Genomic DNA, 8,654 nt, shown 5'->3' with positions numbered 1-8,654 from the left:
AGGGGCGTGTCTCACTTACACTGCATGCTCCTGGCTTCGCGCTGGCTGCACTCCTGGGCGGCGTGACGTCATACGCTGCCCGGGAATGTGCTTTCTATTTCTGCAAGTTCAGGCGTCCCAGAAGCTGATCGGCACGAGCGCGGGGTAAGTGCAAATACGGGGCTTGCACGCGCTGCAAGCCCCGTTCTGGAATTTCTGGGCCAATACGTCCAACAAAGTCCCGCTCTGTCGCTGGAAGCAGGAAGCTCCAGGAACAGAAGCTCGTCTTTCGATTAGGCATTTCACAGCCTTCTGGACTCAACACCAAGTTCAACAATTTCAGAACATAACCTCTGCTCCTAGATTTTCACATGGCAGCTGTTGAAGATGCTGCCATTCCCATATACACCTCCTCTAAACACACCTTATTATAGTGAACAGTGAGGAGGATAGTGATAGACTTCAAGAGGACATAGGCTGTTGGAATGGGCAGAAACTTGGCAGATGAAATTTAATGCAGATAAATGAAAACTGATACATTTTGGTAGGAAGAACAAGGAGAGGCAATATAAACTAAAGAGTACGGGGGAAAAATTCAGTATCGCCACGTTTGGGGCATAATACTCGAGCGGGCGCGAAATTTAGCGCCCGGCGCAAATTATCGCCACCTACTGCTAAATTGACCTGCTTCGCCCCAGGAGGTGCTTGGAGCGCTAAAACAGACGCTGCACGACTGTCTTAAGGCGCTAAGCCGGAGAAGCGAGGTGCAACCACCGAGGGCGGGCGCCGCGCAGATGCGGCCAGTTAGTGATTGCACGCAGACACGCTGGCGCCGGTCAGCTCTTAAAGGGGAGCTTCAATCTTGGATTGCAGCCACACCCTGCGCATCGGAGCCCTGAGTCTCGGCCTGGACAGACCTGCTGCCACATTCTTAAGCCAAGGACCATGGAGAGGGCCGGGGAGTGAGTGCAGCGGTTCAGTGAGGGGGCCTTGCAGGTTCTGGTTGGCGCGGTGGAGCACAGGCGATCTATCCTGTTCCCGGACAGTGGCAGGAGGCCGCTGCCCAATGACTATCGCAAAGCTTGGAGGGAGGTGGCTCACAGAGTGACCTCCAGCAGCATGGTGCCTAGGACCCCTGTGCAATGCAAAAGAAGTTCAACGACCTCACTTGGGTCGTCAGGGTGAGTACCCTTTTCAGTATCCTCTTCATCCCTGCATGTCCACCTCACTTTATGGCCAAAGGGTCCTGAAAGCCCCAATGCCCAGCCCTCATCCAACACCTATGGGCCTTTCATGAAACTCACACGCACATTCAGCACTTTACACACTGTAAGGGCTATTCGACCATAGCAGGCAGTGCAGCCAAGATCAGGGCTTCACACTGTAAGGGCTATTCGAGCATAGGAGGCAGTGCAGCCAAGATCAGGGCTTCACACTGTAAGAGCTATTCCACCATGGGAGGCAGTGCAGCCAAGATCAGGGCTTCACACTGTAAGGGCTATTCCACCATGGGAGGCAGTGCAGCCAAGATCAGGGCTTCACACTGTAAGGGCTATTCCACCATGGGAGGCAGTGCAGCCAAGATCAGGGCTTCACACTGTAAGGGCTATTCCACCATGGGAGGCAGTGCATCCAAGATCAGGGCTTCACACTGTAAGGGCTATTCCACCATGGGAGGCAGTGCAGCCAAGATCAGGGCTTCACACTGTAAGGGCTATTCCAGCATGGGAGGCAGTGCAGCCTAGATCAGGGCTTCATACTGTAAGGGCTATTCCACCATGGGAGGCAGTGCAGCCAAGATCAGGGCTTCACACCAGACTCAGAGCCCATCCTTTCTCTTGCAGGGCAAGCTGGCCCATAACAGGAGGCAGCAGCAATGGACCGGGGGAGGCCGGCCTCAACTTCAAGCCCTCACCGATCTGGAGCAGCGAGTCCAGCGGATTATGGCAGGCCAGATGATTGGCCCCGTGGCCACTGGAGATGCCGACCCCGTTCTGGACAGCAATGGTAAGGTGAACACCTTTTTGACCTCTCTCCTTCCACTTGTGCCTCACACCAGCATCCTTTGCCACTATCGAACCAATACAGTGCATTGCAGCACTCATGCCTCCCTCGCTGCCGCTCTGTCCTCACGCTAAAGCCACTCTTGTACCTCCCTGCTTTCAGATGCTGATTCGCCAGGTGAGGAGGCGAGCCCTCAAGCTGCCACTGTGAGTGACTTTGAAGGCGATGACGAGGAGGAAGCTGGACCATCAGTGCCACCCTCAGCTGAGGCATAATGGGGACACGTCTTCCCTGGAGGGGAGCAGGGGGGAATGGTCTGAGGAGGGTGAAGCTCCAGGGCCAAGCAGGCTGCAGCAACGCGGGGGGGTGTGGTAGGGAAGCTCGGCGGCCTTCTCCCCGGTGGGAGAGTCTGTCCTCGAGTCCTGCTACAGTGAGCGCTGAAGAGGTGCAGCTCCTCGCTGAAATGAGCGCCCAGGTGGAGCACAGGCACACTCAGCTCATGGCTGCAGTGGCAAGGATGCCCGAATCCATTGATTCACTGGCAAGGAGTGTCCAGGACTTCGGCGCAGCACTGGCAAGGAGTCTCCAGGACTTCTGCGCAGCACAGGCGGCTTCCACACAAGTGCTTAGTGGTGTAATGCAGTCAGTGGCTGGTCTGATGCAGACGCAGGTTGAGGCCACACGAGCACTGACTGCTGCCACCCTCGCTGGATCGGGCACGAATCGCCGGGGCCCTCAAAGCGACGCAGCAGGCCAGCAGTCTGTGCTTCAGCAGATTGCTCCGCATGCTGCAGTGCTGCCCCGTGGGAGTGCCAGTGTGTCGTCCGACCAGGGAGTTGCTGTCCTCTGTCAGGATGGCAGCATTCCTGCTGCCAACACTGTCACTTCTCCACTGCAGCTGCCACCATCTGTAGGACAGACTGCTGCCGCCCATGCAGAGTTGGAGCAGTCAGCAGCCGGGCCCTCCAGGCCCAGAGCTGGTCCCGGCCGTCCCTCAAGGGCATCTGCCGACTCAGTTTCTGACACTCAGCAGCCTTCCCCCAGCCTTGCTGCAGCCACTGGGGTGCCATTGCGGAGGAGCTGCAGGGTGGGAAGGGGCGAATCTCGCAAGCGAAGCAGATCACCCTCGAAGGGCAAAAAGTAGGAGGTGTGGCAAAATGCTGTTAAATGTTTTATTGAAGGCCGAGGATCGTGGTCATTTTTTGGTTTCTGTTTTGTTCATTGTCTCCAGGTTGTGAGAGCCAGTTATGTGTCTGACTGATTTTTTGGGGGTTTCTCTCTATTACTTTGTCATGCGGGAAGGGCACACAGTTTGTTAAATAAAGAAGTGTCTTTATTCAGAATGTGCATGTTTGCTCTTTGAACTATTTGCTCCTTTGACCGGCTTAGGGGTTGCGGAACGGTTCCATTCATGTTCTTTCAATGGCAGAAGCCATTCCCTCAGAGGGGGCCTAGAACTGACTTGCAATAAGCTGCTGATGGACGGCCCTTGCACATTGTGCCTCCCTCCCGTCTTGGTGCTCCTCCTCCTCCTCCTCCTTCTCTGCTGGTGCTCCAATGTCTGGTGGCAGTGGCTGAGTCCTGAGGATTACCAGGTTATGCAGCATGCAGCACACTACAACGAAATGGGAGACTCGCTCAGGTGAGTACTGAAGGGCTCCCCCGGAATGGTCCAGACAGCGGAACCATTGCTTGAGCACGCTGATTGTGTGCTCAATGATGTTCCTGGTCGCTTGATGGCTCTCATTGTATCGTTCTTCAGCAGGGGTGCTGGGCGCATGGAGCGGGGTCATCAGCCAGGTGCACAGAGGATAGCCCTTGTCCCCGAGAAGCCAACCTCCTGGGTAAGCCGGGGCTTCGAAAAGGTCTGCCACAGAAGTCTGGCGTAGGATGAAGGCGTCGTGGCTGCTGCCTGGAAAGCGGGCATTGACAGCGAGTATCAGCTGTCTGTGGTCACACACCAACTGGACGTTCAACGAATGGAACCCCTTCTGGTTGGGGTAATCCTCGGCATTCTCTTGCGGCGCCCGCAAAGCCACATGCGTGCAGTCAATGGCGCCCTGGACCACGGGGAAGACCGCTATTCTTGCAAATCCCATTGCGCACTCTTGCTGCTTGTCCAGGGTCATGGGGAAGGAAATGTACTGACGTCTCCTTTTAAAGAGGGCATTCGTGACTTGACGGATGCAGCAATGCACCGCAAACTGGGAGATATTAGCAATGTCCCCAGGAGCGGATTGGAAGGAGCCGGTGCCATAGAAGTTGAGAGCCACTGTCACCTTCACTGCCACCAACAGAGACGTCCTGCTCCTCAGTTGAGGCTGCAGAGCTGGCTGAAGCAGGTGGCAGAGCTCAATGACCACCTCCCTGCTGAATCGCAGCCTCCGAAAACACTGCTCCTCAGACATGTTGAGGTATGAGAACTGTTGGCGGAAAACCCTGGGACGGTAAGGTCTCGTGTGCCGACGCCTGTTGGCCCTCCTCCGTCTGGCCATGATTGGCATTCTCTCTCGGCGTCTCTGAGCCCTCTCAATGTAATGGAGAAGCCCAACATTTCCACCCATTGCAGCCCCCATAGTATGTGGCCACTCAAGGTTATGCCAGTGAAAAAGCAAACCAACTACAAAGTTCTGGCCTGAAGCCAGAAGTACCTCTGCAAGCGCTGACTCAATGCAGAAACCTCTCTCCCTTTGTCTCTCTGCAAATCTCTCTCTCTCTCACAGAAGGAGTGGTCCAAAAATGGCTACCACAAAGAAGCCAGGAAGAGCCCCCTTTAAATAGCGCCCCCCCCAGCCCCACAGCGACTGGGAACCGTTCCAGTCAACCAGTCGCTGGGAGCGCCAGGCAGAAAGGAGGGGGGCGTCACTGAATTTCCGGTTTGGGGCACCCCAAGGGCGTTGCATCATGAAATGACGTCAGGAGCTGTGTGCGCAGCTGAGCTGGCGTTGCGGTTTTGCGCCACCGCTAAATGTCCGCTCAATTTCGCGAGAGGCGCAGGTCTCACCACGCCCGGGTGCTAGCCACCTCGCACCCCACTTATCGCCCTCTTAAGGCACTAACGGGTGGCGCAAACAATTGAATTTCTCCCCCTACAATCCTAAAGTGGGTGCATGAACAGAGAGACCTGGGGGTATATGTGCACAAATCATTGAAGGTGACAGGACAGGTTGAGAAAGCCGTTAAAAAAAAGCATACGGGATCCTGGGCTTCATAAATAGAGGCATAGGGCTCGATTTTAATAGCCCTGAGGGGCTTGGAGGCAGGATGGCAGGATGGCAGTGAAAATCGGGAAAAAATGGCTTCAGACACCCAACCCGCCTCCATCCCGCCCCCACCCGATTTTTGTGAGTGTCTGTTCAGCCGCTCCCAAACTGACCCGACTGGAACCGGTGGGACAGGTAGTTAAGGTAGTTAAGAGCCTGTTAACTGCCTTGCTAATCCTATTTTGATAGTGGTTTCCCATTTTCGTGCTTCTGGCTCCTGTTTCACATCTTGTCAGAATCAGGCCAGCTGCAAGGAGACGAGTTTCTCGAGGACATGATTTGGAGTCATTGGTGCAGGACTTTAAAAGCGCTCCTGTAACATGGCTGACATTCAAAAGCAACAAACTTGTTGTTGGAGGTTTGGGATAAGATTTTGCAAACCTACTGACCTTTGTGTCTGTTCAAGCTGACACCCATCGGCAGTGTGACCTGATTGGAATAATTTCAGGACACTTCTAGTGTGCGCTTGCAAGCTTCTTGCCTCAACTGAAGTCTATAGCGATGGGATGGGAAACATTTATATTCTCTCATCCTGGTCATCAGATTCAGAGGAAGAGCAACCACTTCAGCACCACAACCAACCACAAGAGCAGCACCAGGAGCGCCAACCTCCTCCTCACCCATCTGATGATGCACAGGGCAGAGGGCCTCAAAGCAGGGCTGCACCTCGCCGCAGGAGATACCCCGAACGCATGGTTTACAGGCAGAGGATCAGCTTCCTCATCATGACAGAGCAGCAGTGCCAAAGGAGGCTGGAACTTTCGAAAGATGTAGTCGCTGACATCTGCGCAATGCTGCACCAACACCTGGAGCCCAGAGGAGTGTGTGGACATTTCTTACCAGTGGCTGTCAAAGTCACCACCGCACTCAACTTCTTTGCTTCGGGCTCCTTCCAGGGATCAGCTGCAGACATCAGCGGCATCTCCCAGTAGGCCGCACATACCTGCATCATGCAGGTCACCAGTGCCCTCTTTGCAAAGACCCACAATTACATCCACTTCTCCACGGATGGCCCAAGTGTGACTGCTCGTGCGGTTGGCTTTGCCAGTATGGCAGGCTTGCCAATGGTGCAGGGCATCATAGACTGCACACATATAGCCATTAGGGCCCCCTATCACAACCCAGCTGTATTTGTCAGCCACAAGGGATTCCACTCCCTGAACGTCCAGCTGGTGTGTAACATCAGGAAGATCATCATGCATGCTTGCGCAAAGTACCCTGGCAGTTGCCATGACTCCTTCATCCTGAGCCAGTCTACTGTGCCTCAGCTCTTCCATCCGCCAAACCAATTTTCCGGATGGCTTCTTGGTGACAAGGGCTATCCCCTGAAAAAGTGGCTTATGACACCGATGAGGAGGCCAACAAACGATGCTGCGGAGCGGGACAATTTGAGCCACATATCCACCAGAAGCATCATGGAGCAAACCATCGGCTTGCTCAAAATGCGCTTCTGATGCCTATACAGATCTGGAGGAGCCTTGCAGTATGCACCAGCCAGGGGGTCCAGAATCGTCGTGGTCTGCTGTGCCCTGCACAACATTGCACAGCAGCATGACTTAGTGCTGCCGGACGAACAAGTGGTTCAGCATACAACCTCCTTGGAGGAAGAGGAAGAGGACGAGGAAGAGGATGAGGAGAACGGGGAGCGATGCTTTGCGGGGCTGGATGTGGCCAATCCAGCAGCAGGCGAACTCTTTGCTGGCCGTCAGGCAAGGATGCACTCACCCATGCTAGATGAATATAAGTCCGACATCCTCAAAACCCCAGGCATCATCTGTCTACTAAAGCGCGCAGTGTCACCACCAACATTCTACATGGAAATCACCCTGAGCCCTCACTCTTGAACTTCCATTTCCCAGAACACAGAGGCCACACTTCAGGTGATTTCAACAGATCATTAAACCTTTTTCGACACTGAACCCATGTGCGTCTGCACACAGACCTCGAGCTCACCTCCTCAGCAATTTGCAGCCAAGCTGCCTTGGTTTACTGAGGAGGCCTCCTCCTTCTGTTTCCAGGGAAGAGGACCTCCTGACGTCCTCTAACTCCCTCCTCAAGAGCATGGAGGGAGCCCTCATTGGACCTGACTGCAGCCTTAGTTTTTGGGGCCACCATTCCTGCAGCAGCCAGCACCTTTAAGAGAAAAAAGCATTAATATTACTAAGCCAATGATTGGAACACATCTGGCATATTTTTCATTTTTTAGTCACATACTACATTGATAGATAAAAAATTCATAAATGTCTTTCTGGAATAATATGACCAGCAACTTCAATCAATTATTTGTGTTCACACCAGCCGCTGTCAACTCCCCTTTCTAGATAATACAGCACCAAGCCATTCCAGTTACATTTTTTGCAAAGGGGACATGGCCCCTTTAAATATTTACTCCAAAAATGCATCATCAGACGCGAGAAACAGACATGCTCCAAGCAATTGCCTGGAGGGAACCGCACATCGGCCCTAACGAGGCTAATCAAGCAAAAATCAGAACTGCGGGCCGGTGGCATCCAGGAGCGTGTCCGAAAGCTGCCGAGCAGCAGGCCCGCCCTCAACCCGCCTCCTCTATAAAAATTGAGCCCATAGAGTTCAAAAGCAAGGAAGTTATGATGAATCTTTATAAAACTTGGGCTCGACGGGCCGAATGGCATCCTTCTGTGCTGTAACTATTTAATAGTTCTATGATTCTATTTTTTGTTTCTTTACTTGTCCGGTTACCATCTCCTTTTGCTTTGTACATCTCTAACTTTTTCCAGTTCTAATGAAAGGCATTTTCTGTTTGTATTTCAGATTTCCCACATCCACAGTATCTTGCTTTTTAGAAGTGAAGGACGGGTTGGGCGTGTAAGCTCTGGGAATGCCACTCAGCTGATCAGTGTGAGCCACTCCGTGTTATCACATTCGTCATTATTATCTACAACTTTAAAACAACTGTTTATTTATTATTGAATTTCTTTTAAATCCGCACACAAATAACTATGCAATAGATATGTATGTGTGTACTAGTCAATCAGCCCTGGTGAAGTGAGCTCAATGGCAGTGAGGTATTTGGACCATAAGAACATAATAAGAAATAGGAGCAGGAGTAGGCCATTTGGCCCTTCGAGCCTGCTCTACCATTCAATAAGTTCATGGCTGATCTTCTACCTCATCTCCACTTTCCTGAACTAGCCCCATATCCCTTGATTCCCTTAATATTCAAAAATCTACCGATCTCTGTCTTGAATATACTCAACGACTGAGCCTCCACAGCTCTCTGGAGTAGAGAATTCCAAAGATTCACCACCTTCTGAGTGAAGAAATTTCTCCTCATCTCAGTCCTAAATGGCCGACCCCCTATTCTGAGACAGTGACCATTGGTTCTACACTCCCCAGCCAGGGGAAACATCCTCCCTGCACCTACCCTGT

The sequence above is a fragment of the Somniosus microcephalus genome, chromosome 5 (assembly GCF_052327205.1).
Source record: "Somniosus microcephalus isolate GS21.2 chromosome 5, FLI_Smic_1.0, whole genome shotgun sequence".
NCBI classification, from domain to species: domain Eukaryota; kingdom Metazoa; phylum Chordata; class Chondrichthyes; order Squaliformes; family Somniosidae; genus Somniosus; species Somniosus microcephalus.
Note: the sequence above shows the minus strand (reverse complement) of the source record.